Source organism: Phragmites australis, chromosome 9 (assembly GCF_958298935.1).
Source record: "Phragmites australis chromosome 9, lpPhrAust1.1, whole genome shotgun sequence".
Classification (NCBI taxonomy): Eukaryota; Viridiplantae; Streptophyta; class Magnoliopsida; order Poales; family Poaceae; genus Phragmites; species Phragmites australis.
The window spans coordinates 18,302,556-18,317,511 of record NC_084929.1 but is presented as its reverse complement, the minus strand read 5'-3'; positions in this window follow the sequence as shown (position 1 = coordinate 18,317,511).

The window sequence follows — 14,956 nt, the reverse complement described above, 5'->3', positions numbered from 1 at the left end:
AAAAACATTTCCACACTTTAGGGTCTGCATTTACACTTTTTTTAGGTTTAAAAAAGCATATTTAGGTCCACACGTGAAAGAACCTCATGAATATCGAAGACTGCTACTGAGTTGACACCATTCCAAGAATGGAATTCATTCCGCAAACCAGGACCTATATCATTACCAAGATAAATATCTCCAGACATTACAGTTTTTCCATAAATATGGACCTTAGGATCGATAAACTTTTGCGCTTTTATTAATAACACATCCGATAACGCATCAATGACAATACTATCCTCAATTGAAAGGGGAATCACAAATGGCGCCTATAAGTAGGATCACCTTCTAAGACTGGAAAACTCAGAATGTCGTCTTTCGTTACATAACCTGGGCCCTCCCGCCGAGATGGAAAAGTCAAATCAACCAAGTTGTCTATTTTTTGCATTTCATAATTACCATTTTAAATAGAATTGACTAATTCCTCAAACTTGATTTTATGCACAATTTTGGAATACTTAAACGTGTACTCTTTGTGCAAACAATTAATCAAATCATCTAAATCTATGGACATATGGATTTTTTCGATTTTTTCTCTCGGTGCATAAAACATGAGAAACATGGAATGTCAGAGTAATTCAAAGGAAAAATGTATTTTCGGCCTTCTCTGAAAGCTCCCGGACCACCTTTTCAAGCCAGATAGCGAGCGATCACTCATCAATGATACCGCCGGCTGGGAATAAGTACCTATCCCTTACGGGAATCAAACCCGTGTCTTCGACATGAAAAGACAATGTCTAACCACTGGACGAAAGGGACCAAAAAGCAATTCTTCATATACCTAAGAAAACATAATAGAAGTGGTTCCTTTTCTTTCTATACGAAATTCGACGATTTCGTTTGTGTTCATGTTGGTGATTTCAGATGTGAATGAGGCCGGTCGTCTCCCCTTCTTACGGGTTCCCCAGTGACACATCAACCACGCCCCTTCCTTTTCTCTGATCATAAATAAAGCCCCCTGATCTCTTTCTTTGTCTTTCATCCCCCCGTCCCCTTCTTTCTAATTCAAAAAAGAAGGGGGGGGGGGGGCGGTAAGGCGCCTATGGTTTGACAGGCTCGCAACTTACAAAGGGCACTCGCTGCTCGCAGGCCTGCTCTTTCTATTATGATTTCTATGTCTATGAAAGCTCCTTTGACTCCAGCCCCATAAGCTATTCTTTCACCAGCACCTGCACCTACGAGACGACTATTGCTATTATTTTTCATTGCCATTCTTCTTCCTACTTCGAGGGAATCTGTAAAGCCTGGGCGAGTGTCTTTGTCCAGCATGAGAAAGCTCGGAATTGAATGCTTTGAATGCGCAAAATGAATGCTTTGGATCAGTTGGTACTTTCTGATCGGAAGATGCTCTTTGACTTTCGCCTCTATTGTTCATACTTATTTATGTGCTGCCAGTCGTACTCCTGTGAAAAATCCCATTTTTGATACAAGATAAGAAACGCTTCGCGCCTCGCATTTGACGGGCGGAGTTCAATGGATGCTATTTCTCTTGAGCTTAATCTCGGAAGTGAGTTAGCGAATAATAAATTCTTTCCATTTTTCCAGATCATTCTTTCTTTTCCCACGACTCTGGGTTGGTTTTGCAGTAGAATGAGCTGCAGACTCCCAGTGTTATTTCAACCTTAAGTTCCATCGACTTAAGCGTAAGCGCCCCACCTCTCTTTTGAGAGTGCGAGAGATTTTTGCGCGGCCTGTAAACACATGGTTTTTCCAGCCGTGACCCTACTTTACTTACTGATTTTAAAACCTACCTCTGGCCACCCATTGGTTAGGATCGCCCTTTGGTTGGCGGAAGCGAGAATCATCTTTTTCTTTTTTGAAGTTTCCCAGTAAAGAAAAAACGGAAAAAGCTTATATTATATATAGTATCTGGCATGCCTAAAAGAGATAGCTGGCTTAAAACACGACACAAGTAGGACGCACTGAGGCTGAGCTTTCCTGCTTGAGTAATTGTCTTTCCAGTAGAGCTTTCCCTTGTTAACTAGAGAATTACTATCCTTCACTCATATTTTGAGAAACAGTACACAACACGTATGGAAAAGTCAGCCGAGGCAGTCAACCTTTTCTTGACTTCACGAGTTTCAAACTTGTCTGTTAGAGGGGAGCCCTTGGTTGTGGAAGTTTTCCAAGAGAGTGAGTTGTAATTGAGCTTGATTTACTTGAAGGCCGCTGGCCGGTGCTTTTTGACTTGAATACCTATGACGGTACGGCTTAGCGCCCGCCCTTACGATTGAGATTTATACATTTTGAAGGGAAGCATCGAAGGGGCTATTTTCGGGTGTCGTACTAATCTAATCCGTAACTGGCGATTTGTCCTTTTTCTTTCACGATGAGCTGGATGAGCCGAGCCTACTAGAACGTTGTACCTTATGGTATCATAAGATAGAGTTAGTTGTCCTACGCGTGAATGAAGACACTATAGAATCTCATTTCTCTTTCTCATACATAGTATAGTAAGAAAAAGGCCGCTGGTCAAAGGATTTAGTGTTGTTATTCTGCTATAGATCATATAGAAAATCCGTGGGTGACATCCTGGTATTCCGATTGTCCTAGCGCTAGCACATCGATACCCTGCACCGGGCCCATTCGCGATGGGATCAGGGTTACTGACCGTACCATCCGACCGGGATAGCATAGTGAGGCGACAGACATTAAGAAAGAAAGCTGCTGCAGGCCCGAAGACTACTACCAAATCTGCGATTGCCTGGAAGGGCGACTTACTACTTTATCCATATGTTCCGGGAACTTCAACTTGGCCGGAGGGGCGGGCACTAAGATAAAGTTCATCAGCTGAAGGAAGAAAGCCAGCACTTCGTGCTGAAATGCGCCACAAATTAAACTAAAAGACTACCTGATTAGCTTGACTTATTTGCAAAGGCAAAGTTCATGCAACCCACCCTTATCTACTTCCTTTCGTTGCTTGACGGTAGATCGATCTAATCCTCGAGGAAAACTCATCAGAAAGGCTTTTCCCGCTCTAGTTGCTGTAGCTGGAAAGAAAGACGAAATGCCAGTTCCATGAACAGAGGCCAACCCTGGCTCTGGAGCAACTAGTCAAGAAGTATCTACAACTGAGTAATTAGACTGACTACTTTTCCTTTCTTTGAAAAGAAGCTTATGTATGTTCCGATTCGAGGTAGTATAGGCACGCACCTTTTCTTTGAGAATAGCAATAGCTGAAGGCAAGGCACTTTATGGTTTGAAGCAGGCACCCAGGGCATGGTACCACAAGCTCAAGACCTTTCGATAGTCTCTTGGCTTCTTTCTCCTCTAGCCGTTGAGAAGCAAGCCTTTGCAGTGCTCGCAGTGCTTTTTCCACGTTGGCAAGCAAGCCATTGGAGTGCTTCGTAGGCTGTGCTTTATCAAGGCAAGCTTCTCTTTCTTTCGCTAATGAAGTTCATATAAGCGTATAGAAAGACTTCTTTTCACAACCATGCACAAACCAAAGTGCTGCTGAAACGTGAAATCCATGCACCAACAAGTTCCAGTTCATAAGCAATGAAAAAGCAGAGTATATGGGAGGATAGTGGCTAAACTGTTCACTTGAGGAGAGTGGGAAGTGATTAGTCCGATAGGAGAAGAGCGGAAGTGTGATCTTTCGATCCAATCTACGTCGACAAAAATCCTTGTCTCATGGCACGAGGGCCATTGCGACTTGATGTTGTAGCTTTACCGTCACAGTTTGTCCTCAAGAGAGGCATCCATTCTTGGCCAGACAAAGTTCCTATTAGTTCTCTTATAGGAAGCTAGTATACCTAAATGGCCTCCGGTAGCTGTCCCATGCAGTTCTTGCGCTATCCTGGCTCTTGCATTTCCTGCGGTCCCCACATAAAGCCTCCCTTTTTTCCTTAATACCCCTTCCTCCTCTTCCCAACCATCTTGTCCTCCTCTCGCTTCACTAATGCTCTTCTTAACTTCTTCAGCTAATGAGTCTCCTTCGTAGCTTTGTTTCACTTCTCCTATCCAATCCATCAATAACTTGCTCACAAGGGTGCAACCAAAGAATTTGTAACGACACAATGATTTGAAGAACAATAAAAAGATATGTAAAGAACACAGACTGTAAAGGTAGAAGATCATTTCCGGGTAGATAGGAGAGCTATTAAAATCCACAAACATGAATCAGAGTTTCGACTGGGTTCTCCAGATTTAACCAAAAGAAGACAAGTCTACAAATAAGAGAATTTCTCATTTTTGGGTTTATACCGAGCAAAAACATAGAATTTCCATTGAAGAAGGAAGTAAGGATGCTAGTCGGAGAATCAAGAAATAAATACTTCCCATTCCAATTCTTTTTTAGTTCCCAAGATAGAATTTCTTTGTTTATGGCAAGAGCGGTGGGTGACAACGTGCAAGACTAGATAGGTTTGGCTTTGATCTGATCAATAGGAATAGGAGGAAGCATTGGAGAGGTACCAAATGACTGAAGAGGGGAACCCATCTGACCACATGTAGAGCCAGCCCATAAGTAAATTAAAGAGAATTTCCAAAGTATGCGAGTGAGGTAAAAATTCCATGGATCGATCTCATCACTCACATCCAACAGCTAGTGAAAGATGTAATGATGAAGCTATAGGAGAAGAAAAAGCGTTGGTTTTGATTGGTAATCTTGAGTTGTCATCTTTTGAAAGAGAGTAACTTGCTGGATGGAGAGCAGCTACGAGAATAAAGTTCATCTTTACCCCATCTTTCATTCCAACTCTATTTTCTTGTGTGCGATCCTTCTTTCAGGTTTGGAACCCAAGAAGCTCAATGGGCTAGTTTCAAGTTCGATCAGACATGAAATCTGGTATAGCCACCAGCCTAGATAGAACGGGCGGGGGAAGAAAAACTAGTAGCGAGCCACATTCAAGAGGGTTGTCAAAGGCCCTCTCAATAGAGCTATTTTGTCATTGAATCGATGGAGGGAAGACTCCTTCAGTAGGTGCCCCCGACTCTTCCTGTTTCAGGGTGGGATCTTATGGCTTAATCTCTGATTGCACAGGATTCATCTTTGTTTGGTAACCTCAGACCCTGAACCAGGAGTTGGAAGCGCCTTTGCCAGACTTTCCAATTGAACACGATGCGGGCGATGCAACTATGATTGAGGGTTCAACCTTAGTGGATGGAACTTTGGTTGAGGTGTTGGTTAGTGGGTAAGATGGATGGAGATCTTGAGGTAGTTGGTTATTCACTTAATTATATTTGTTTTTCAAATGTTTTTACCTAAATGTTGATTTATGCAAGTGAGCGATAGAGCCTTATCCTTGTCAAGCCTTCGTATGCATACTATTCCTTCACAACTTGCTGAGTACGATAAGTGCTCACTCTTGCTATCACCAAACACTCAATTGGAGAAAGAATCGAGGAGTACGCTAAAGGTGGATCATTTTAAGATGCTTTCTACATCAATGATGCTTGTGGGAGAGTCGTAAAGGATTAGAGTTTTCGTAGTTTGTTTAGTTCCACTGCAGTTTATTTGGTTCTTTGACCCTTGAAGGTCTCTTTTGTATGGTTAATTCGATTAAGTATGGATATTGTAATGGTTATCATCAATGAAGTCACTATGTGTTGGGATTGATTCCTGGACTCAGCGCACATATGAGATTGGTTTGTTTCTTGAACCGGTCACAGATGATGAGTAGTATAAAACTATCCTATAGGTATACGAATCCCCTTAGGTTTCCTAGATTCTCAGTGCGTACTGTTGTATCTGGGAAAGGAGTCCCTGGACGTATGAAAACTGCCCACAGGTTCTAGAATATCCCTTAAACAAGGAAGTTTATCCCCAAGTTTAAGCATGACAGAATCCTGCTAAGAAAGTAGTCTAGAGATTACACAATGACCCTCATATATACATACCAAGCCAGAGGACCCTGTGGAGGACAGGTCCATTCAAGCCATTCAAGCCTGCAGAAGCTTGGAGCCTTTAAGCCTTCTGTATTCTAGAACTACATCAACAACCTTCCAAGACTACGCACAAGGAGCCCTTCAAATAGGTTTATATCTATCTAGGCTAGCAAAGAACCCTCTTTAAATAGTCTTAGAGATCAATATAAGACAAATAGGACATAGAGCTATTATCCTAAGCTTGGCATGAACCTATATAAATCTCTGTGTTTTGGCATATGATTCGGCTACTAGAAGTATCCCCTACTTCATTTACATGTTTGTAAGATTGGTGGTTTACAAATCGTCAACAAGGATTAACCTAGAGGTGCTATGTTTGGAGCACAAAATCTTATATGCTGGCTTGAACCTATTTAACCTACCAAGGTGGTACTAAACCAACCGCACATGAACACTTGTGCCACATGGGATGAAACCAGAAATACTAATGAGTTGAGGTATTACACTCTCCCCCCCCCCCTCAGGGTTGACACCTTCAGCAGCTTACCGCGTACATAGCAGCCAAATATAGGGTGTTACAATTGTGCTACCAGGAACAATCATTTTGGTTGACAAGGTGATGGCTGGTCTTCAACATTAGTGTCGAGCCTTACTACCAGACCACGTGTTCAGACAGTTTGGGTTACTGCAACACTTCCCCTTACTTTGATACGCGACGGATGGTACTCACATATAAGTATTTTGCCTAAAATGTATATTATTCATGATGTTTTCAGTGCCGTACTCCTAACAATGTTTTTTGTGTAGGATGTCAAGGTAGGGTCAAAGGATTGCATATGATCCAACGTGGATGGTGAAGATGTAGTCGTGGTTCGAGCAGTAGGAGAGTGCAACTATAGACATCTATGTCCCTAGCAGACCATTCGACCCATATAGCTATGATGCATACTTGCGTTGGTTCCCCAGGGCAACATGGGTTAGGTGCTTCCCAGTGCCTCCCTCTCCACCACAGCATGAGCTAGAGATCACATACATGTTTGCCACGGAGCCTACGGTGGCTTACCACGTGATGGTACATTTTTTATTATTGTACTTTACTTAATTGTATCTGTATATTCAATGTGTGGTCTTGTGCATATCTGCAGGGAGGTGGGCACTGAGCTGTTTGAGTTTGCCTCTCATTTCAAGGCGACCCCACCCCGAATTGACAGGTTTAAGCTTATCAACGCTCTTCATTACCTCGAATGCCGTTGCATGGAGGGGGTTTGACATGCTTCGTGCTAGAGGTTGTCGGATGTTTAGCCCATCACATGGAGGTCTCCACCATGCACTGAGGTTAGGACATCCTGTTTTACCACTATGCCATGGTCGTTTAGTTTGCCACCTCTCCCACACTTCATGCCCACTCCAGGTTGGGCATCAGGGATGTTGGTGCCAGGTACATCTAATTCTAATACATCCCTCATAATTGAACATTACATTTGCATGATTTAATGTTGCATGACCTTTGAAATGGCATGGCAGGTGGGTCATTTGTTGTGGCCTCCCCTACTTCACACCGTCCTGTTCCTCTCGTAGCTTACCTAACGATTTGATGAAGCTAGTGCTAGATGTGCAGGGCCCATCTCAGATGGTGGGGGCACCTCTACTACCACAACCTTCTCACGAGGACCTGCCACCCCTGTGGATATTGGATGCCCTCGACACCTGTGTGACCCCCTCACGTACTCCACGAGCCAGATCTGTCACCGAGCCAAGGCCTGTCAGAAGGCTTTAGGCGTGCCCAGCAAGAGTGCCAGTGACCGCGAAGCTCCTTGACTCCTCTAGTTATCAGTTGTACTCTCTTTATGTTATGTTCATGTTATCAGTTGTATGACGATTATGGTTTTGGTTCTATTTCCTGTAGTGTGCTATTGTTTTGTGTCTTAGAAAAGTGTAATAGTGTGCGGTCCTTTCTGTCTAAAAGTGTAGCAGTGTCATGTCATTTTGGTCTGAAAATCATTGTTCTATGTGTTCCTTCCTGTCTGTCGACAGGCCCCATCAACACTTGGATTGTCGACAGGTACCCCCTACTAATTGCCGCGCAACCAGCTGGGGGCAGGGACTCGCCCCCTTAGACTATTTTGCTTTCTCGTGAGCATAGCATAGTCGCACGCTTGAGAGAAGAGAGGAGTTTGAGAAGAAGAGGTTGAGAGCATAATGGATTCTTGGAGGAATCAACCCATGGGAGTGCCACACCGTCACAAACATCTGTTATGCAGGTATGGCAACCGAGCTCGGATGTTGACGTCTTTTGATGTGGAGACTTTTGGTAGGTGGTTCCTCATATGTCCTAAACTTGATGATGATTTGATGGTTTGTTCCTCCTTTTCACTTAGTTCGCACCTCCTAACTCCATAATATGAACAACACTCCTAACGTCATGTTTATCATCCACAACCTTATCACTTATAGGAATGGATCGATGTGGTGAGGCCAGCTTACAATGGGAGATATATCAGAGAGGCTAAAACCAAATGTGAGTATGAGACCAAGACGTTGGAAGCACGCCAGCGCCAAGAGGCATGTCAAGAGCATGAACGAGAACATCCGCGGCAACAACAAGAATGCAAGCGACAAGCCAAATATCTTCAAAGGCGGGAAGAGGGACATCATCTTTGAGAGGGAATTTTAAGGAGGTAGGTGGTAGAACTTCAGGCTTGAGGAACTACTACAAAGGCATCAATCTTTCCCGCATTGCCAAGAAGAAGTGGAGCATGAAGCAGCACGTGAAATAAGGGGGAAATCCTCGATCCACACAATAGGATCTAGTGTAATCATAGACTTCCAATTTTGCTAATAAAATAACTTGGTAGTTGCAACCCTTATACTACTACGGATTAGTTCAATTCATTATACTACTATGTTACATGAGGGGTGAATGTTTATTGAAAATTGGAACAACACGATGCAAGGAACTAAAGCAGAAGGCTAAGGCAACACATTGGGGTACTGTGGTTCTAGTCGTACTGACTTAGAATGAATTGCAGTAATGATCCTGACTCCTAGTATCTACCATCACCATATTGTGCTGGTGGTGGTGGTGGAGGAGGAGGAGCAGACTTTTGTTGACATGGGTAGGGGCACAATGGATCGAGACATATGGTAGGATCATCAAGGTGTATGACCAGCTCATCCTCCTTAGGAGGAATTGTAATAGCATCAACTTCCCGCTGTAAGTCGAAGATACAGTCTTGGAGGTGAATGAAGTAATCTTGGATGTTCTGTTCAATAGGAGGATCAACACATCTCGTGTAGCGATAGTTGTCGTGGTCATCAGACTCCTGCAAATATGTACACATTTGTTATTAATTTGTCTGAAATATGATTTTGAAATTGTTAGAGCTCTCACCCTTCGAAGAGGACACTGAAAGAATTGACACCCTCCATTAATGCTTCCATCATACATCTACACAATGCAGTCATATGCATGGGAGCACTTGGGCCACTACTGATTCGGGTGGTCATATGTCCTAAGATGAAGTGTTGGATAAGAGGGCCCATGACAGTGCCATCTAAGTTCAGGTCTCTTGCTCTCTCTCTCTCCCTTCCTCTCTCTCTCTCTCTCTCTCTCTCTCTCTCTCTTGGTGGCCGCATGTTTTTGGTGGGCGAAGGTGAGAGAATGATCTAGGGTTAGGGTTGCAGGTGGAGGGGAACTAATTTTGTTCTAGCAAAATGACCGATGCTCCATTGGATCATCATCGGATGGGCGACGACGTGATCTCATAGTAGCTCGGGCCGGTGCGGGGGCATCTTGGCCGGCATTTTGTTGTTGGGCCATGCTCACGGTTGGGTTGCCACATGTGTGCGCATGAGAAAAGTTGGGCCACACGCACTCTCCTGGGCCAATTAAGGCCGGACCATTTTGTATATTGGACTTTTATTTTATTCCAGTGCTTTTCTATCTTTTATTCCCATTATATCAATGTATTATGCACATAATTTACAATTAATTTCCTAACTAAAATGGAACCATTGAGAAGATTTATTTGGAGAATTTTAAGTAGGTGCATAATTACATTTCTTACCAACATTGGTTGTGATTGTGTGCACTCTATTTATTTATTAAGTTCTTTTATGTTTTCTGCCCAATGATGATACAGAATGGAACTGAAATTTTACATGTTATTAATCAGACCAATGTAGGGTTAATTTTGTGCAAATATTATTTTATGATATTTTCTAATTAGGCCCTATATTTTTTTCACCTGTGGATGCTTCAAACATTGCTGCCACAATTGATGGCATTGAACAGTTCACGGGAAGCAACTTCCCCTCTTGGAAAGTGAAAATTTATGTTGTCCTTGGGGTTCTGGACCTGGACTATGTTCTTAGAGTTGACACACCCACTCCTCTCACTGTCGGTGAGAAAAATTATCATGAGAAAAAGAAAACTTATGAGGTGAATGCCAAAAGGTGGGAGCAGTTCAACTGCATATCCTCAATGATAATGAAGAGCTCAGTCTTAGTTGGGATAAGGGGAGCAATCCCCAAGTCCGATAATGCTAAGCAGTACTTGGTGTTCGTGGAGGAGCAATTCAAAGGCTCCTCTAAGGCTTATGCTAGTACTTTAATTTAGAGGCTCTTAAGCACTAAGTATGGTGAGTCCGATAGCATAACATAGCACATTATGATGATGACAAACATGACTAGAAAGCTCAAGGGCATGGACATGGAGATATCTGAAGGATTTCTTGTCTATTTCATTATGACCTCTCTATCTCTTGAGTTTACTCCCTTTAAGATCAATTACAACACTTAGAAGGAGAAGTGGACCATGAACAATTTAATCATCATGTGTGTCCAAGAGGAGGACAGGCTAAGGGCCAAAAAGATCCCAACAAGAGAAAATTCCAAAGGGATTACAAGTCTAAGAAAAAGCTACATTTTTCCCCTAAGTCTGACAAGTCAGGACACAAGGTACCCAAGGCATCTGCTCCTTCTGCTCCTACCCCTCATGGAGCATCAAGTGGGGATGAATGTCATTTTTGCCACAAATCAGGGCACGATCAGAATGATTGTGTTGGTTTTCTAAAGTGGCTCGTAAGAAAGGGTAATGATATCATAACGTTTATTGATGAATCTCTTTATGCTAATTTTTTTCTTAATTCTTGGTGGATTGACTCAGGTGTGATTGTGCATGTTACCAACTCATTACAGGGATTCTTTAGTGTGAGAATCCTAAGAAGGGGGGATTGAAGTCTTAAAGTCACCAATGGAAAGGAAGCTGATGTTGAAGTTGTCGGATTACTTCCGTTAGTATTAGATAGTGGCTTCACTCTTCGTCTTAATAATGTAGTTAATCTTCCTACCATGAGGAGGAAACTTATTTTAGTTTCTATGTTAGATGGTGATGGCTTCGAATGAAATTTTGGACACAATTAGTTCATTATTAAGTTTAATTCATAAATTGTTTTTCTTGCTGTCAGACAATACAAGCTTTATATACTTCCTCTGAATGAATCATCTATTTCTATGAATGTGTGTGATGTGAACAATAAGAGAAAGAGAAGTGCAAATAATGAGACTTCTTCAAAACAATGGCATTGTCGTTTGGACCACATTTCAAGGGGGGGGGGGGGGATGGAGCATCTCATTAAGGAAGAGACTCTCCAACATTTAGACTTCTCTGACTCAGACTACTGCATAGATTGCATTAAAGGAAAATATGTAAAGCAAATTAAGAAGTGAGCTACTCAAATCACAAGTCTCTTAGAATTAATTCATGAAGACATTTTATGTCCTTTTCATGTGACATTGGTGGATAGTTTCACTACTATAGAAAAGATCATCACTACTAGTTTAAAAATGCCATTAGTGCCAGTTTTTGAACTGGTAGTGATAATCCATGGTTATCACTGCTGGTTACAAAACCATCAATGATTGTACATATTACCACCAGTTCATGTAATGGACTAGCAGAGATAAATGAACTATCACTGTTGGTCTCATGTAATTAAGAGACAGTGATAGTAGGATTATCACTGCTGGTTCATTATATGAACCGATAGTAATAATCCCCACCCCCGCCCAGTACAACTATTGTCAACAACAACATATTCAAAAGATAGCACATATACATATATAATTCATCACATATATCTCAATAGATTTCAGTCACAAATCACATATATACGTACACGATTAACATGTCATTCACAAATGTTCTTGGTTGGACATTTCATGCATGAATAACTCTCTAACTCATAATTTGTTTAAAAAATCTCATGGTTCACTTAAAACATTCGTGCAAGGGAAAAAAGCGGTTCAACCTTTCTTGCCACCCGAAGTTGTCGAACTCGGCAAGTTACGAGTGCTCAACGAAGAAAGCGCTTTATATGCCGGCTCATAAAAATCGCCTTTTGGACTTATCACTTCATCGTTGATGAACCTAATAAGTTGTTCTTGAATGGCATTGAGGTGATGTTGCAGAAGTTTACTTGCGTTCAACTTTGTTACCTGTCATTAGAAGAACTGAAGAAATCAATCCTACAGGACATGTGTAGAAACTGAGAAGCTTGCATCAATATGTATTTATATACCTCTGTATCATCTTGGAGCATCCTGTCATTGGTGAATGTGTGAATGAACTCACATACATAGAAGCCACATAAAATGTTGCCCTGTTTCTGCCTGTTACTAAAAAATGATATGAAACATCAGCAGCATGCAACTAGTCATTTAGTAGGAATTTGAGACATGAATATTGCAGATGTACCAGAAAAGTGGTTTGGACAATGAAGGTCTTCTGGTATGGACATAATCGAACATTGTCCTGACAGTATCATGTGAATGCCCTGTGCATGATTATGAATAATATTACTAGACTTAGATTCAATTGAATGGAAGATTACTAGAGAAAATTACAAAATGATCGATTTAATCTATCTAGCAAGTCTATTACAGGTTGAAATTGTGTTTGTGGTCTCCTTTGTGAGTCAAATACAATGATCTTTCTCATGTCAGGCTGGATGACAAGGAGGATCCAGTGGTACCTACAAATACACACACACACACACACAAGTTGCGCATGAAAGAGTAGAACGAGCATGTAAGGAAACACAAACATAAAGTTGTAGGGTAGAAGTATGTATGTCTTGTATTGTACCTTGAGCATAGCCTTCCATGCATAGATCTCAGTTTTGTGTGTTTTTTCTCTAACAAGCTTTTCGTTGATAAGTGCTGGGTAGAGGAATCCTACTTTCTCAATGCAATCTTTCTGCATTTTTGTATCTATATTCTACATAAGAAATAAGTTAGAGATGCAACTAAATGGTAGAAGAATGCAAATCCAAGACACTTACAGTGTCCAGCAACTCAAGATAGACTAGTCGAGGGCGTCTAGCTGGTAAAAATTGTAAAGTTCCTTGAATTCCAGCCACAATAAGTCGCCATTTGTGGAAATCTTAATCTTTGTACATGGCAGTGATGATTTCTCTACCTTTTTTTGTCTCTGTCATGTACAACTGATGGAATTTCCACATTTGATAGTATAGTTTGACCAGCGGTTTGACCAACTCAAAGTATCATCTAAGCTCTAAAAAGCCAATGTTGTCATCTCGGCCGAGAATTTGGTTTGGTGTAAGTCCGGTAAGTCCAGTTTTGGCAACAAACTATTTTATCATTGCCTTCTTTAGGTAAAGCTTCTCCTTGATGCACTTGTAGTATGATTTCAGCTTTGGATCTAGCGCCCCGATCTGTTTCTGTTTAGCCATGGATATGAAAAACTTCTACGCTATAGGATCGATTGAATCCTTCATCTTAGGATGAGGTGGCTTGAAGTGTGCAGTTACACTAGTGTTCACTGTCTGCCTCAATTCCTCAAGACTTAGTTCTGACGGTTGAGGACGTGCTAACATTTGAAGTGGTGGCAACTTCTTAGGTGAAATTGTTTTCTTAGATGAAAGTGATTTCTGAGAAGAAATTGACTTGTTAGAGATTGCATGTGTTGGCGACGGAGGACTCAGACCTCTTGATGGTGCAGGTGCTAGCGGCGGAGGACTCAGACCTCTTGATGGTGCAGGTGCTAGCGGCGGAGGACTCAAACCTCTTGTTGGTGCAGGTGGTGCCGGTGGAGGAGTTGGAGATCTTTTGCCTAGAAGCGACTCAAGGGTCAGAGATCTTTTGGGTGAAGGGAGGTGTCCATATGAGTCCATCTCCTCTTCTTCATTGTTTGTGTTTTCGCCAAACAATATGTAACGCTTGTGCCACAGGACAAAATTACAAATGTTTACTCCTGGTTTCTTCTGCTCTGTCTCTCTGGCGATATCCATGACCATTTTGTAGTACTCGGGTATTACAATATCCACTTGGACCCTTGTGCATCCCGGCGGTATTGGGTGATTGTTGAACTAAGCCCCGACTTGCACGGGCCAAGCCAAGCCCAAAGCCACCTTGGTGGCAATGTTCGTAGTGGGCACAACAAGCTTGCACTTTGTGGTTTCTTTGATATCTTCCATAGGATAACAACATAAGTCATCTTCAAGAATTCCCATGGATTCACAGCTACCCCAATGAGCACCAAGGCTGTGGAGAACATCAGCATTGTATTGTAATTGCTACTGGCCGATGGCTTCTTGTATGGCCTGTCATATTTTGGTGTTTGTTGTCTGTCTCTCTTGTCGTTCTTCTCATACAAGAGCCAAGACATCTTGCATTTCTTGTTTATTTCTCTTCCGACTCCTATAACTCTCGGAGTCTTTTAGAAGGAGTCTTTCCAAGGCTTCAAACCTTGTCCTCGTGTACGGCATGGGCATGGGCATGGTTATCTCTTCCTTCTCTCTATCTAGCTTAAAAGAGCTTTGGGAACTCTAGGCATGGGCATTCACCTCTTGATCTTTTCCATTTTTGAAGCATAGTTGGCCTTCATCCAAAATAGTCACCCCCTCGCGTACAAATATTGTTTAGCTCGTGGAATCCACTGAGCCATGACAAGTGTAACACCGCTTCGGGTTAGTTCTTCTTCCCTCTTCTCCCAGTTGGGTAATTTCTTGACATAGCCGCACAGGTCTAGTCTATTATGGTAAACGTTCTTTACAGTGTTGGC